General features: G+C 47.5%; 1 protein-coding gene and 1 long non-coding RNA gene across 3 annotated transcripts in view; one reads left to right on the top strand and one right to left on the bottom strand.

Moving 5' to 3' along the window:
* Positions 1-17,687, bottom strand: part of LOC143962110 (uncharacterized) — a 767,356-nt gene that overhangs the window by 533,102 nt on the left and 216,567 nt on the right. The gene's annotated exons all lie outside the window — the stretch shown is intronic.
* The window catches only part of GOLGB1 (golgin B1), an 89,693-nt gene continuing 88,665 nt past the window's right edge, over positions 16,660-17,687 (top strand). The window contains exon 1 of one of the 2 annotated variants that reach the window (XM_077471017.1): positions 16,660-16,850. The gene's annotated coding sequence lies outside the window, so the exon portion shown is untranslated. Of the gene's footprint in view, positions 16,866-17,687 lie in introns of both variants that reach the window. The other variant, XM_077471016.1, reaches the window with a different exon arrangement.

The following is a 17,687-nucleotide window of genomic DNA, read 5'->3' as shown; positions in this document are numbered from 1 at the left end:
CATCTTTATGAAGGTCAGTCGATCAACCGAGTCGGTGGACAGGCGCATCCTGTGATTGGTTTAAAAAAGCCTCCAGCAGCACTGAATGTGCGTTCGGAAGAACGCTGGATGCCGGACAGGCCAGTAGCTCAATTGAATACTATGCAAGCTCTGGCCAGTGATCCATCCTCAAGATCCAGTAACCCAGAGGATTTTCGGTGGGAAAGGTGTCCAATTCTGACCTTGTCCCTAGGTATTCCTGCACCATGTAAATCAGAAGCTGGCGATGGTAGGTGGAACCGATCATACCTTGGGGCTGCGGACTAAAAAATTGTCTGAACGCATGGGTCAGACGGCCACCTTCTCCAACGCTTTTTCTGTGACTGACTGAAGCCTCAGTAACCCGTTGTCCAGGACCAGGAGTTTGTAACCTCCCAGTCTCTGGGAACACGCTGCACAGACCTTTCTGCAAGGCTTCCCGGAGATGTCTTATCCTCTGCTCCCTCTGCGATGGCAAGATAAGGTCCGCAACCTTACCCTTGTACCGTGGATCAAGGAGAGTTGCCAGCCAGTAATGATCCCTCTCCTTGATCCGAAGAAAACGAGGATCCTTCCGCAGGCTTTGCAGGATCAGGGAGGCCATGCAGCGTAGGTTAGCTGAGGCATTCAGTCCGGAGTCCTCTCGGTCACTAAGGACAACATGATCCGCAGTCACCTCCTCCCAGCCATGCACAAGTCCACGGGTTTCTTGGGACTGTAAATCATCCCTAAAAGACTGCTACTGCTGATGCTGAGTGCCAGGCTCCACCTCCATGCTGACATAATCCTCCTCCTCTTCATCCTCTTCCTGTGTGATCGGTGGGACAGCAGGAACACTGTCTGGATAAAGGGGGCCTTGAGAGGCAAGGAAGTCCTCCTCTTCCTGTGAAAATCTTAATTGGTTCCTGTGACAGGAACTTTGATCAAGCCGCAGACAAAGCTTCTAGTCTAGACAAAAGCATAAAAAAAGGAAAAACATATGTGTAGCACTATGCCAAAGTATCAAATTTGAAATATACGTGCCAACATATATATATCTCAAAGCATATAAATGGAAAATGCGTTCACTTGTGCTACGTGAACACAAAAATTAAAATCAAACATTATTAAGTGAAAAAACAAATATAATCATTCACAGCTTTTTCTTAAAAAAGTGCAAGTGCTGAAATAGTCGCAAAAAATGAAATCCGGTGCCAAATTGTGTAAAAACTTCCAAAGTGTACTCTTCATACATGCAACACCACCACCACCGTGAAACTGGAGGAGGCTTACCAAAAGGCTTGGACTTAGCTAGGCGTATGCCCCCCAAGACAAGTAGGCTTATGGATGGAGTTCAACTCAATATGTATAAGTAATCCACAGATTCAGCTCACACCGCAACATCAATTTGGCAAAGATTCGTTGTTATCCAGTAAGAGATGGGGTAATGATATCATACATAGAGCCATAAAGATAGAAATCTAACATAGCGTAATATTGTCACAAAAATTACTTTAATATATAAGGCGTATAAAGGAACACTCATATTTTAAAGGAATCAAAACAGCATATACATAAATGAATGCAAGTGATGTCTGCAAAGGAGTCCAACAACGCGTTTCGACTATGGAGTCATCATCTGGGGTGTGGACCCCCCTCCCAGCATCGCTTATAAAGAAATGGTGACCCCATGGCCGTTCAAGATGCCAAAACGCTTCCGCCCATCATCATTTCCGGTTATAAACCGGAAGTATATAACTCGCGCATATCGGAATACCGGCCCCCCACCCTATGTGAATGAGTATGGGGTACAATGTACCCCTACCCATTCACCTGTGAAAAAAAGTACAAAAAAAAAACACAACACAGGGTTAAAATAGTTTATTGCACAGCTCCGGGCGTCTTTTTCCGTTTATATCGCAAAAAATACAAATCATAGAAGCACTCAAATACCATCAAAAGAAAGCTCTATTTGTGGGAAGAAAAGGACGCAAATTTAGTTTGGGTACAACATTGCATGACTGCGCATTACCCGTTAAAGCAGTGCGAAATTGTAAAAAGACCTCTGGTCCTTAGGCTGACAATTGGTCCGGGGGTTAAGTGGTTAAATATCGTGCCTGGGGGTGTCTATAGTATGCCTGGTAAACTGGCACAGTTTTCCCAAGTTTAGAACAATACCACAGAAAAATGACATTTCTAAAGGAAATAAAGTAATTTAAAACTGCTCACGGCTGTAATGTTTTGTCGAGTCCCAGCAATATAGATCAAAATCATTGAAAAAAATGGCATGGAAACTCTGCGGAAATTTGGGCCTAATGCCGCGTTCACAGGACCGAACTTTTCGAGGGACTAAAGTAGGGGCCTGCCCTATATGCTCTGCAGAAATTTGGCCCTAAAGTGTTGGTGTTGCCACAAGTTAACACTATAAGCCCTCAAAGTGACTCTTGGTGGGCGCTGGAGCACCCTGCTGTGAACTATTATATCAAGAATTGTAATTACAGTGGTAGAAAAATTGGGCCTTTGGTGGTTGTGGTGGTGCTGATGCCACAACACTGTAAGTCCTCACAGTTACTTTCAGTGGGCGCTGGAACGGGCCCTGCTGTGAAATATTATATCAAGAATTGTAATTACATGCACCTGTTAAACAGGGGCTGAAAAATCGGGCCTTAGGTTCCCCAGATGATGTCAGTTGTAGACGAAATGTGCGTAGGGACATTGACGTGCTGACGTCATCGCGACCTGTGTTGTGAGCGGGTGTATGCTAGCCGGCCAGCGAAATATTTTTACAGATGCTTGTTTTTACCGAATATATGTAAGTGCAATTTTATTATTCATTAAATGATTCACACTATGGTTAGTCTCTTTTTCATCTCTATGAGCCTATGACTGTTGTGTGCTCCCTGCGGCTGCTGCTGTCCCTGGTTTATCATTGATGCTTGGTCAAGGAGAGGTGACGTGAGTGATTTGGTATTCGGAAGGTCTCTTGCTACATAGACCATACCAAGGTGGTCCACGGAGGTGTCATTGCTGGGTTAATATCTACTATACAGGCTTTAACAAAGCTTGCCTCTGGTAAGCGTGACATCTATGTGGTGGTGGATAACGCGTTGGTGGTGTTTGTGCACTCATAATTTTCAGTCACTTCTTACTCATTTGGACTTCATTGGACTTTATTATTTATATATATATATATATATATATATATATATATATATATATATATATATATATATATATATATATATATATATATATATATATATATTTTTTTTTTATTATCTATGAATTCATATTATGTATTGTCTTTTTATTTATTTATACATGATTAATGGGGGTTATATATAATATCAGATATATAGAATTTAGCGCAGTTTTTTCCGTTACTATATCCTGTACTGTGCATATCACACATTTTTAGAGCTGCAGCTGGGAGGGGTTATTCTATACTGATAATTTCATTTAATTTTTAGCCCTGTATTATTTGCTTTTCTTAGGCACTGGTGCCAAAACACTGTAACACCTCACAGATACTTTAGCTGGAGTGCAAGCATGAGTCTTGCTGCAAAGCATTGCATCAAAAATTGTAATTACATGCCCCTTTTAAACAGGGCCGAAAAATTGGGCCTTAGGCACTGGTGCTGGTGCCACGACACTGCAATCTCTCCCAGATACTCTAGTTGGAGTGCAGGAATGAGCCCTGCTGTAAAGCATTACATCAAAAATTGTAATTACACGCCCCTGTTAAACAGGGGCTTAAAAAGTGGGCCTTAGGCACTGGTGCCACGAAACTGCAACCTCTCCCAGATACTCTAGTTGGAGTACAGGAATGAGCCCTGCTGCAAAGTATTGCATCAAAAATTGTAATTACATGCCCCTGTTAAACTGGGGCTAAAAAATTGGGCCTTAGCCACTGTTGGGGGCGCCCAGAACCAAAAATGTTCTTCCAAGCTATCAGTAGGATCATTTAGAAGGAAGAGGATAGTCAGTCAACATAAAAGGATAGTCACTCAGCATCAGCATAGGCAGTCTTGAAGGGATGTGACATTTCAAAAAAAATTATTCGGTTACATCAGCTTCAGGTTCTTGGTAGCTGGTGGTGATCCAAGACTGATTCAGCTTTATGAAGGTCAGTCGATCAACCGAGTCGGTGGACAGGCGCATCCTGTGATTGGTTTAAAAAAGCCTCCAGCAGCACTGAATGTGCGTTCGGAAGAACGCTGGATGCCGGACAGGCCAGTAGCTCAATTGAATACTATGCAAGCTCTGGCCAGTGATCCATCCTCAAGATCCAGTAACCCAGAAGATTTTCGGTGGGAAAGGTGTCCAATTCTGACCTTGTCCCTAGGTATTCCTGCACCATGTAAATCAGAAGCTGGCGATGGTAGGTGGAACCGATCATACCTTGGGGCTGCGGACTAAAAAATTGTCTGAACGCATGGGTCAGACGGCCACCTTCTCCAACGCTTTTTCTGTGACTGACTGAAGCCTCAGTAACCCGTTGTCCAGGACCAGGAGTTTGTAACCTCCCAGTCTCTGGGAACACGCTGCACAGACCTTTCTGCAAGGCTTCCCGGAGATGTCTTATCCTCTGCTCCCTCTGCGATGGCAAGATAAGGTCCGCAACCTTACCCTTGTACCGTGGATCAAGGAGAGTTGCCAGCCAGTAATGATCCCTCTCCTTGATCCGAAGAATACGAGGATCCTTCCGCAGGCTTTGCAGGATCAGGGAGGCCATGCAGCGTAGGTTAGCTGAGGCATTCAGTCCGGAGTCCTCTCGGTCACTAAGGACAACATGATCCGCAGTCACCTCCTCCCAGCCATGCACAAGTCCACGGGTTTCTTGGGACTGTAAATCATCCCTAAAAGACTGCTACTGCTGATGCTGAGTGCCAGGCTCCACCTCCATGCTGACATAATCCTCCTCCTCTTCATCCTCTTCCTGTGTGATCGGTGGGACAGCAGGAACACTGTCTGGATAAAGGGGGCCTTGAGAGGCAAGGAAGTCCTCCTCTTCCTGTGAAAATCTTAATTGGTTCCTGTGACAGGAACTTTGATCAAGCCGCAGACAAAGCTTCTAGACCAGGGCTCTCAAACTGGCGGCCCTCCAGCTGTTGTGAAACTACAAGTCCCATCATGCTTCTGCCTGTGAGAGCCATGCTTGTAACTGTCAAACTAGCAATGCCTCATGGGACTTGTAGTTTTGCAACAGCTGGAGGGCCGCCAGTTTGAGACCCCTGTTCTAGACAAAAGCATAAAAAAAGGAAAAACATATGTGTAGCACTATGCCAAAGTATCAAATTTGAAATATACGTGCCAACATATATATATCTCAAAGCATATAAATGGAAAATGCGTTCACTTGTGCTACGTGAACACAAAAATTAAAATCAAACATTATTAAGTGAAAAAACAAATATAATCATTCACAGCTTTTTCTTAAAAAAGTGCAAGTGCTGAAATAGTCGCAAAAAATGAAATCCGGTGCCAAATTGTGTAAAAACTTCCAAAGTGTACTCTTCATACATGCAACACCACCACCACCGTGAAACTGGAGGAGGCTTACCAAAAGGCTTGGACTTAGCTAGGCGTATGCCCCCCAAGACAAGTAGGCTTATGGATGGAGTTCAACTCAATATGTATAAGTAATCCACAGATTCAGCTCACACCGCAACATCAATTTGGCAAAGATTCGTTGTTATCCAGTAAGAGATGGGGTAATGATATCATACATAGAGCCATAAAGATAGAAATCTAACATAGCGTAATATTGTCACAAAAATTACTTTAATATATAAGGCGTATAAAGGAACACTCATATTTTAAAGGAATCAAAACAGCATATACATAAATGAATGCAAGCGATGTCTGCAAAGGAGTCCAACAACGCGTTTCGACTATGGAGTCATCATCTGGGGTGTGGACCCCCCTCCCAGCATCGCTTATAAAGAAATGGTGACCCCATGGCCGTTCAAGATGCCAAAACGCTTCCGCCCATCATCATTTCCGGTTATAAACCGGAAGTATATAACTCGCGCAGGCCGTTTTTTTAGGAGTTAAATACCTCTTTTCAATGCCAGCTTATAAATCGCATTTACACATTCCGATCTATTGATCTAGAAAGGGCCTTATTTAGATGTAACACAAGTGAACGCGTTTTCCATTTATATGCTTTGAGATATATATATAAGTTGGCACGTATATTTTGAATTTGATACTTTGGCATAGCGCTACACATATATTTTTCCTTTAGTCCTCCTCTTCCTGCCTCTGTTCTGCCTCAAGTGCCCTGTCCATTATTCCACGCAGCGTGTGCTCCAACAGGTGGACAAGAGGTACAGTGTCACTGATGCATGCACTATCACTGCTCACCATCCTTGTGGCCTCCTCAAATGGTGACAGGACATTGCATGCATTCCTGATCATGGCCTACTGGCGTGGGGAAAAAACCGAGCTCCCCTGACCCTGTCCTGGTGCCGTAGTCACACAGGTACTCGTTGATGGCCCTCTGCTGCGTGTGCAGCCACTGAAGCATGGCCAACGTTGAGCTCCACCTGGTGGGCATGTCACAGAAAAGGCGGTTCTTGGGCAGGTTCAACTCCTTTTGGAGCCGAGCACTGGCATTATATGACTGGCGTAAATGAACACAGACTTTCCTGGCCTGCCTCAGGACATCCTGTAAGCCCGGGTACCTGCCCAAGAAACGCTGCACCACCAAGTTAAGCACGTGAGCCAGACAGGGCACATGGGTCAGTTGTCCCTGTCGGAGGGCGGAGAGGAGGTTGGTGCCATTGTCGCAAACCACCATTCCTGGCTTAAACTGGCATGGCGTCAACCACCTCTCAGCCTGCCCCTGCAGAGCTGACAGAATATCTGCCCCAGCGTGGCTCCCGTCCTTCAAGCACACCAGTGTAAGCATGGCATGGCATCTTTTTGCCTGCGTACTTGCCCCTTGAATGCCTACGGAGCACGGCTGGTTCCGAGGACAAAGTACAGGAAGAGGCCACGGAGGAAGAAGAAGAGGAGGGGGTGGAGGAGAGAGGTGTGTCACAACCAGTAGTATCATTTTGGAGGCGTGGTGGTGGAACAACCTCCAACACTACTGCACCTTGTTCTGCATCCTTCCCAGCTACCAGAAGAGTGACCCAATGCGCCGTGAAAGATAGGTAACGTCCCTTTCCATGCCTGCTGGACCATGAGTCAGTGGTAATATGCACCTTATCGCTAACCGCCCTGTCCAGCGAGGCATGAACATTGCTTTCCACATGCTGGTAGAGAGCCGGAATCGCCTTCCGTGACAAAAAGTGGCGTTTGGGAACCTGCCACTGAGGAACCGCACATTGCACAAACTCATGGAAGGAGGCCGAGTCTGCCAACTGAAAAGGAAGCAGTTGAAGTGCTAGCAATTTAGCCAAGCTAGCATTCAACCGCTGGGCATGTGGATGGCTGGGAGTGAACTTCTTACGACGGTCCAGCAGCTGGGGCAGGGAAATTTGCCTGCTACAATCGGACGTCGGTATACTGCTAGCAGATTGCCTGCAAGTACTTGGCTGTGACACACCTAATTTTACACCTTCATTCCTCTCAGTGCAGGTTTCAGAGAGGACTGAAGGTATAATGGGGTTGGAGATCCCAGCTGATGAGGAGCAAGGAGAGGTCCGCTTTGTTATTCGGTGTGGGTCTTTAAGGTACGCTTGCCAACGAACTGCATGGCAAGTCAACATATGTCTGGTCAAGCATGTGGTGCCCAAGCGGCTGATGTTTTTGCCACGCGAGATACGCTTGAGACATATGTTGCAAATAGCAGTGGTGCGATCACACCACACCAAAGAACTTTTGGAATAACGCGCAGAGGCAGCACCCTGCACAGGCAGAGCTCTGCTGTGTGATTTAGTCGGTGTGCTGCCCTCAAGCTGGCCCCTGGAGGGCATCCTGCCTCATTGGAGATGTGCCTCCCCCTCCTCCTCTCTGGCACCCACGTGGAGTAAGTGACCTCATCATCCCCTCCCTCCTCATCACTGGAGCAAACCTGGCAGTATGCTGCAGCTGGTGCAACATGACTGCCAGATTGCTGTCCTTCTTGGGCATCCCCTCTCTCTGGGCTCATGCTACTGCCTTCCTCTAGCTGGGTATCATCATCAGAGCCTTCAAAACGTTGGGCATCCTCCTGAAGCGTGTACTCAACACTGTGGTCAAACAGTTTGGGGGACTCCTCAGGAGGACATGTTGGGTCGAGGGAAGGAGTGACTGATGCCATTGAGATAAAGGAGGAGGACGCGTTGGCAGCTGCTTTACCCTGAGCCTGGGTGAGAGAGGATGAGGAGGATGAGGAGGGCTTGGTCATCCACTCTACCAAGTCTTCGGCATGTTGCGGCTCAACACGTCCAGCTGCCGAAAATAAGGACAAGCGTGTCCCATGACCACGTGCTGATGACGATGCACTGCGTCCAGGACCAGCACTGTTGCCTCTAGACACAGAGCCTGCTTGAGCTCTTTTATTGGCCCGTGACTGTCTGCCTCTCCTTGTTGGCCTTCCAGACATACTAATGGTCTGCAGGGAGATGAGAACACCAGCAATTGGGGTAGCTTTAGGTGCACACTGAGCATTTGACACAGTACACCGACTGTAATTACTGCAGCTGCCTGCCTATGGTATAGGATCTGAAGAACACCAGCAATTGGGGGTAGCTTCAGGTGTATACTGTGCAGGGGGCACAATACACCGACTCTAAATGCTGCAGTTGCCTGTGGTATAGGACCAGAACAACACGAGCAATTGGGGGTAGCTTTAAGTGTATACTGTGCAGGTTGCACAATACACCGACTGTAATTACTGCAGCTGCCTGCCTATGGTATAGGATCTGAAGAACACAAGCAATTGGGGACCATTTCAGGTGTATACTGTGCAGGTGGCACAATACAACGACTGTAACTGCTGCAGCTGCCTGTGGTATAGGAACAGAACAACACCAGCATTTGGGGGTAGTTTCAGGTGTATACTGTGCAGGGGGCACAATACACCAACTGTAACTGCTGCAGATGCCTGCTGTATAAAACCAGAATAACACAAGCAATTGGGGGTAGCTTCAGGTGTACACTGTGCAGGGGGCACAATATACCAACTGTAACTGCTGCAGATGCCTGTGGTATAGGACCAGAACAACACCAGCAATTGCGGTAGCTTCAGGTGTACACTGTGCAGGGTGCACAATACACCAACTGTAACTGCGCGTGTACGAGCGTGTACTAAACACCCTGAGCTATAATTGGCCACAGGCATCCTGCCTGTGGCCAATTATGGCTCTCCTCGCTGCCGCTGCTGTGATTGGCCAAGCATGCGGGTCACAGTGTATGCTTGGACAATCATCAGCCAGCAATGCACTGCAATGCCACAGCGCAGTGTGGGCCATGAGTGCCACGCGAATATGGTGCTAACGGCCCACAAAGTTCGCCGAACGGGCCAACACCCGGTGTTCAAGTCGAACATGCATTTGACTCGAACACCGAGCTCATTCCTACAGGCCAAATTGAACTTTCCTATATAGTAGGATGTCTAATGACTATAAAACAAGTGGAATTTGGGTGAGCCAAGATGGTTTTTATATAGGAATAGCTTGGCTTCTTATTTGGAATTTCCCATTGAAATGCATGAGTGACAGGCTGACAAGTTTGCTGCCATATTTTATGATTTCCATCACTTGGTCCGGACTACTAGGATGCCCAATGAATTGAAAGCAAGTGGAATTTGGGTGAGCCAAGTTGGTTTTCAGATATTTATTCAGAATTACCCCTTTAACCACTTCCCACCCGGCCTATAGCAAAATGACGGTCGGGCGGTGGTTCGGTTATCCTGACTGGGCGTCATATGACGTCCATCAGAATAACACCCTCCATGTGCCCGTGGGGGCGCGCATCGCTGTGATCGGTGGATCGTTGTGTCAGTCACCGACGGAGGCTCTTTACCGTGTGATCAGCCGTGTCCAATCACGGCTGATCACAATGTCAACAGGAAAGGCCGTTGATCTGCTTTTCCTCACTCGCATCTGCCCACACTAGACCATCAGGAGAGGCGCCAGGACCACCAGGGAATGGGGCAACATGTGGATGGCCAGATATGTACCCCATGGCTATCAACATGTGCAAATTATGCCCAATCTGTGCCCACAAATGGGCACTGACTGGCACCATTATGTAACATATGATGCCCAGCAATGCTACCCATCAGTGTCATCAGTGCCACCTATCAGTGTCCATCAGTGCAACCTATCAGTGCCCACCTATCAGTGCCACCCATAAGTACCCATCAGTGCTGCCTACTAGTGCCCATCAGTGCCGTCTGAGTGCCACCTATGAGTGCCCATCATTGCCAACTATCAGTGCTGCCTATCAGTGCCCATCATCAATGCCCATCAGTGCCACCTCATTGGTGCCCATCAGTGCCTATCAGTGCAGCCATATCAGTGACCGTCATTGAAGAAGAAAATGTACTTATTTACAAAACAATTTAACAGAAACAAAGAAAAACTTGTTTTTTATTAAAAAATTTGTTTTTTTATTTGTTGCGCAAAACATACAAACCGCAGAGGTGATCAAATGCCAAAAGAAAGCTCTATTTGTGGTGAACAAAATTTGGGTACAGTGGAGCATGACCGCGCAATTGTCATTCAAATTGCTACAGTGCTGAAAGCTGAAAATTGGCCTGGGCAGGAAGGAGTGTCTTGTATTGAAGTGGTTAACCACCTCGCACCCGCCCTATAGCCGAATGACGGCCGTAGAGCAGGCGCTTTCGTCCGGGTGGCCGTCCCTGGACGTCCTAATGTTTACTTCCGCAATGCGCACCGCCGCGGGCGCGCATCGCGGAAGTTCTGTGTTCGCCGTGTCCCCCGGGGACAGGCAAACACAGATCGCTGTAAACGGCCAATCACAGCGGCTGTTTACATTTTGGAGGCGTGGTGGTGGAACAACCTCCAACACTACTGCACCTTGTTCTGCATCCTTCCCAGCTACCAGAAGAGTGACCCAATGCGCCGTGAAAGATAGGTAACGTCCCTTTCCATGCCTGCTGGACCATGAGTCAGTGGTAATATGCACCTTATCGCTAACCGCCCTGTCCAGCGAGGCATGAACATTGCTTTCCACATGCTGGTAGAGAGCCGGAATCGCCTTCCGTGACAAAAAGTGGCGTTTGGGAACCTGCCACTGAGGAACCGCACATTGCACAAACTCATGGAAGGAGGCCGAGTCTGCCAACTGAAAAGGAAGCAGTTGAAGTGCTAGCAATTTAGCCAAGCTAGCATTCAACCGCTGGGCATGTGGATGGCTGGGAGTGAACTTCTTACGACGGTCCAGCAGCTGGGGCAGGGAAATTTGCCTGCTACAATCGGACGTCGGTATACTGCTAGCAGATTGCCTGCAAGTACTTGGCTGTGACACACCTAATTTTACACCTTCATTCCTCTCAGTGCAGGTTTCAGAGAGGACTGAAGGTATAATGGGGTTGGAGATCCCAGCTGATGAGGAGCAAGGAGAGGTCCGCTTTGTTCTTCGGTGTGGGTCTTTAAGGTACGCTTGCCAACGAACTGCATGGCAAGTCAACATATGTCTGGTCAAGCATGTGGTGCCCAAGCGGCTGATGTTTTTGCCACGCGAGATACGCTTGAGACATATGTTGCAAATAGCAGTGGTGCGATCACACCACACCAAAGAACTTTTGGAATAACGCGCAGAGGCAGCACCCTGCACAGGCAGAGCTCTGCTGTGTGATTTAGTCGGTGTGCTGCCCTCAAGCTGGCCCCTGGAGGGCATCCTGCCTCATTGGAGATGTGCCTCCCCCTCCTCCTCTCTGGCACCCACGTGGAGTAAGTGACCTCATCATCCCCTCCCTCCTCATCACTGGAGCAAACCTGGCAGTATGCTGCAGCTGGTGCAACATGACTGCCAGATTGCTGTCCTTCTTGGGCATCCCCTCTCTCTGGGCTCATGCTACTGCCTTCCTCTAGCTGGGTATCATCATCAGAGCCTTCAAAACGTTGGGCATCCTCCTGAAGCGTGTACTCAACACTGTGGTCAAACAGTTTGGGGGACTCCTCAGGAGGACATGTTGGGTCGAGGGAAGGAGTGACTGATGCCATTGAGATAAAGGAGGAGGACGCGTTGGCAGATGCTTTACCCTGAGCCTGGGTGAGAGAGGATGAGGAGGATGAGGAGGGCTTGGTCATCCACTCTACCAAGTCTTCGGCATGTTGCGGCTCAACACGTCCAGCTGCCGAAAATAAGGACAAGCGTGTCCCATGACCACGTGCTGATGACGATGCACTGCGTCCAGGACCAGCACTGTTGCCTCTAGACACAGAGCCTGCTTGAGCTCTTTTATTGGCCCGTGACTGTCTGCCTCTCCTTGTTGGCCTTCCAGACATACTAATGGTCTGCAGGGAGATGAGAACACCAGCAATTGGGGTAGCTTTAGGTGCACACTGAGCATTTGACACAGTACACCGACTGTAATTACTGCAGCTGCCTGCCTATGGTATAGGATCTGAAGAACACCAGCAATTGGGGGTAGCTTCAGGTGTATACTGTGCAGGGGGCACAATACACCGACTCTAAATGCTGCAGTTGCCTGTGGTATAGGACCAGAACAACACAAGCAATTGGGGGTAGCTTTAAGTGTATACTGTGCAGGTTGCACAATACACCGACTGTAATTACTGCAGCTGCCTGCCTATGGTATAGGATCTGAAGAACACAAGCAATTGGGGACCATTTCAGGTGTATACTGTGCAGGTGGCACAATACAACGACTGTAACTGCTGCAGCTGCCTGTGGTATAGGAACAGAACAACGCCAGCATTTGGGGGTAGTTTCAGGTGTATACTGTGCAGGGGGCACAATACACCAACTGTAACTGCTGCAGATGCCTGCTGTATAGGACCAGAATAACACAAGCAATTGGGGGTAGCTTCAGGTGTACACTGTGCAGGGGGCACAATATACCAACTGTAACTGCTGCAGATGCCTGTGGTATAGGACCAGAACAACACCAGCAATTGCGGTAGCTTCAGGTGTACACTGTGCAGGGTGCACAATACACCAACTGTAACTGCGCGTGTACGAGCGTGTACTAAACACCCTGAGCTATAATTGGCCACAGGCATCCTGCCTGTGGCCAATTATGGCTCTCCTCGCTGCCGCTGCTGTGATTGGCCAAGCATGCGGGTCACAGTGTATGCTTGGACAATCATCAGCCAGCAATGCACTGCAATGCCACAGCGCAGTGTGGGCCATGAGTGCCACGCGAATATGGTGCTAACGGCCCACAAAGTTCGCCGAACGGGCCAACACCCGGTGTTCAAGTCGAACATGCATTTGACTCGAACACCGAGCTCATTCCTACAGGCCAAATTGAACTTTCCTATATAGTAGGATGTCTAATGACTATAAAACAAGTGGAATTTGGGTGAGCCAAGATGGTTTTTATATAGGAATAGCTTGGCTTCTTATTTGGAATTTCCCATTGAAATGCATGAGTGACAGGCTGACAAGTTTGCTGCCATATTTTATGATTTCCATCACTTGGTCCGGACTACTAGGATGCCCAATGAATTGAAAGCAAGTGGAATTTGGGTGAGCCAAGTTGGTTTTCAGATATTTATTCAGAATTACCCCTTTAACCACTTCCCACCCGGCCTATAGCAAAATGACGGTCGGGCGGTGGTTCGGTTATCCTGACTGGGCGTCATATGACGTCCATCAGAATAACACCCTCCATGTGCCCGTGGGGGCGCGCATCGCTGTGATCGGTGGATCGTTGTGTCAGTCACCGACGGAGGCTCTTTACCGTGTGATCAGCCGTGTCCAATCACGGCTGATCACAATGTCAACAGGAAAGGCCGTTGATCTGCTTTTCCTCACTCGCATCTGCCCACACTAGACCATCAGGAGAGCCGCCAGGACCACCAGGGAATGGGGCAACATGTGGATGGCCAGATATGTACCCCATGGCTATCAACATGTGCAAATTATGCCCAATCTGTGCCCACAAATGGGCACTGACTGGCACCATTATGTAACATATGATGCCCAGCAATGCTACCCATCAGTGTCATCAGTGCCACCTATCAGTGTCCATCAGTGCAACCTATCAGTGCCCACCTATCAGTGCCACCCATAAGTACCCATCAGTGCTGCCTACTAGTGCCCATCAGTGCCGTCTGAGTGCCACCTATGAGTGCCCATCATTGCCAACTATCAGTGCTGCCTATCAGTGCCCATCATCAATGCCCATCAGTGCCACCTCATTGGTGCCCATCAGTGCCCATCAGTGCAGCCATATCAGTGACCGTCATTGAAGAAGAAAATGTACCTATTTACAAAACAATTTAACAGAAACAAAGAAAAACTTGTTTTTTATTAAAAAATTAGTTTTTTTATTTGTTGCGCAAAACATACAAACCGCAGAGGTGATCAAATGCCAAAAGAAAGCTCTATTTGTGGTGAACAAAATTTGGGTACAGTGGAGCATGACCGCGCAATTGTCATTCAAATTGCTACAGTGCTGAAAGCTGAAAATTGGCCTGGGCAGGAAGGAGTGTCTTGTATTGAAGTGGTTAACCACCTCGCGCCCGCCCTATAGCCGAATGACGGCCGTAGAGCAGGCGCTTTCGTCCGGGTGGCCGTCCCTGGACGTCCTAATGTTTACTTCCGCAATGCGCACCGCCGCGGGCGCGCATCGCGGAAGTTCTGTGTTCGCCGTGTCCCCCGGGGACAGGCAAACACAGATCGCTGTAAACGGCCAATCACAGCGGCTGTTTACAGCGCGATCGGCGTGTCCAATGGGAGATGATCTCATATGTAAACATATGAGATCATCTCTCAGCGCCGCTCTCCCTCCTCACACAGACAGAGTGTGAGAGGGGAGAGATGAACGGCTGCAGCGGCAGCCGTTCTGCTTTGATTCGATAAAAAAAAAAAGTAAAAACAAAAGTGCCATCCTCCCCCAGCAGTGCCATCCTCCCCCAGCAGTGCTATCTGCCCCCAGCAGTGCCATCCGCCCCAGTGCCATCCACCCCAGTGCTACCTGCCCCCAGTGCCACCTGTTGTCAGTGCCATTTGTCCCCAGTGCCATCTGTCATCAGTGCCACGTGTCATCAGTGCCACATAGTGCCATCTGTCATCAGTGCCACGTATCAGTGCCATTTGTCATCAGTGCCACCTGTCAGTTTCACGTGCCATCTGTTGTCAGTGTCACGTGTCACCAATGCCACTTATCAGTGCCATCTGTCATCAGTGTCACGCGTCATCGGTGCCATGTATTAGTGCCATCTGTCATCGGTGGCACATATTAGTGCCATCTGTCATCAGTGCCACGTATTAGTGCCACATGTCTTCAGTGCCACGTATTAGTGCCACGTGTCATCAGTGCCACATATTAGTGCCATCTGTCATCAGTGCCACGTGTCATCAGTGCCACGTATAAGTGTCATCATTGCCACGTATCAGTGCCATCTGTCATCAGTGTCACGTGTCATTGTCCTGGTGCTTCAAAAGTGTAATAAGTAGTCAACAAGTTAGATGTGTAATTTATGTTCCTAGAACACATGATGGCGCTACCTGCATGTTGGGCCTCTCTATGTGGCCAGGCTGTGAAAAAGTCCCACACATGTGGTATTGTAATACTCAGGAGGAGTAGCAGAATTTTTTGGGGGTGTCATTTGTGGTATACGCATGCCATGTGAGAGAAATAACCTATTACAATGACAATTTTGTGGAGAAAAAAAAAAGAAAAATCTTAATTTTGCAAAGAATTGTGGGAAAAAAATTACAACATCAAAAAGCTCACCATGCCTCTTACTAAATACCTTGGAATGTCTACTTTCCAAAAAGGGGTCATTTGGGGGGTATTTGTACTTTCCTGACTTGTTCGGGTCACAAGAAGCGAGATAGGCCACCAGTACATCAGATGTGATCAATTTTGTGCGATTCGCACCACAGCTTGTAGACTCTCTAACTTTCACAAAGACCAAATAATATCCACTAATTTGGGTTATTTTTACCAAAGATATGTAGCAGTATAAATTGTGGCCAAAATTTATGAAGAAAAATTAATAATTTGCATAATTCTGTCACAGAAACAAAGAAATATGCGTTTTTTTTCAACATTTTCGGTCTTTTTTCATTTATAGCGCAAAAAATAAAAACCCCAGAGGTGATCAAATACCACCAAAAGAAAGCTCTATTTGTGGGAAAAAAAGGACAGAAAATTCATTTGAGTACAGTGTTGCATGACTGAGTAATTGTCATTCAAAATGTGAGAGCACCGAAAGCTGAAAATTGGTCTGGGCAGGAAGGGTGTTTAAGTGCCCAGTAAGCAAGTGGTTAAATACATGGCATATAGGGAGATAGAATTGTTGTTAAAGTTCATTAATTTATTATAAACATTGCAGATGATTGAAGCTGGCCGAATATTCCTAGTCTTCTCATTGCATAATGCATAGCTCTTGCCTTGTATCGCCCTGCTAGGGCACTCTGCCTCTTTGTTATTGGTGCGCTACCACGTTTTGCTTGCACTGATTGGTCCTCTGTTATGTCCCCTGCTTCCAGATTGGCTTCCTCTACATTCCAAGGCGTGGCTTTTAATTCCTTCCCTCTGATTCGATGCCGGAGGTCATCCAGGGGGCAGGACGGACCTGAAGATGGCGATGCTATTGGTGGAAACTGTGCAGGGGGTGTGCTGGCGCTGTAATCCGGAAGTGCCGTGTTGCTGATGTGGCCGGAGGAGGAGCTGCTACCGATAGGTACGGGAGGAAATCAGAGACTACGGAGAGCCGTGTGAGAGGAAAGGCGGAGGGCCGTGCACGGTGAGCCGGGCGAAGGTAATGCTGTGCCGAGAAGGAAGAGTGCTGCATACAGTGGGCAGGGTTGTGTGTTTAATGCTGAGTCCCATGTATGTATAGAACGTGTCCTCTGGTCACAGCACTATAATGTATACAGAGCCCCCATCACTGACATCACAAAACTATAATGTATACAGAACCCCCATCACTGACATCACAGAACTATAATGTATACAGAACCCCCATCGCTGACATCACAGAACTATAATGTATACAGAACCCCCATCACTGACATCACAGCACTATAATGTATACAGAACCCCCATCACTGACATCACAGCACTATAATGTATACAGAACCCCCATCACTGACATCACAGAACTATAATGTATACAGAACCCCCATCACAGAACTATAATGTATACAGAACCCCCCATCACTGACATCACAGTACTATAATGTATACAGAACCCCCATCACTGACATCACAGCACTATAATGTATACAGAACCCCCATCGCTGACATCACAGAACTATAATGTATACAGAACCCCCATCACTGACATCACAGAACTATAATGTATACAGAACCCCCATCACTGACATCACAGCACTATAATGTATACAGAACCCCCATCACTGACATCACAGCACTATAATGTATACAGAACCCCCATCACTGACATCACAGAACTATAATGTATACAGAACCCCCATCACAGAACTATAATGTATACAGAACCCCCCATCACTGACATCACAGTACTATAATGTATACAGAACCCCCATCACTGACATCACAGCACTATAATGTATACAGAACCCCCATCACTGACATCACAGCACTATAATGTATACAG

The sequence above is a fragment of the Lithobates pipiens genome, unplaced genomic scaffold (genome assembly GCF_037356315.1).
Source record: "Lithobates pipiens isolate NorthernLeopardFrog02 unplaced genomic scaffold, aLitPip1_a1.2 Scaffold_8, whole genome shotgun sequence".
Classification (NCBI taxonomy): Eukaryota; Metazoa; Chordata; class Amphibia; order Anura; family Ranidae; genus Lithobates; species Lithobates pipiens.
This window is presented reverse-complemented; position numbering and strand designations above follow the sequence as displayed.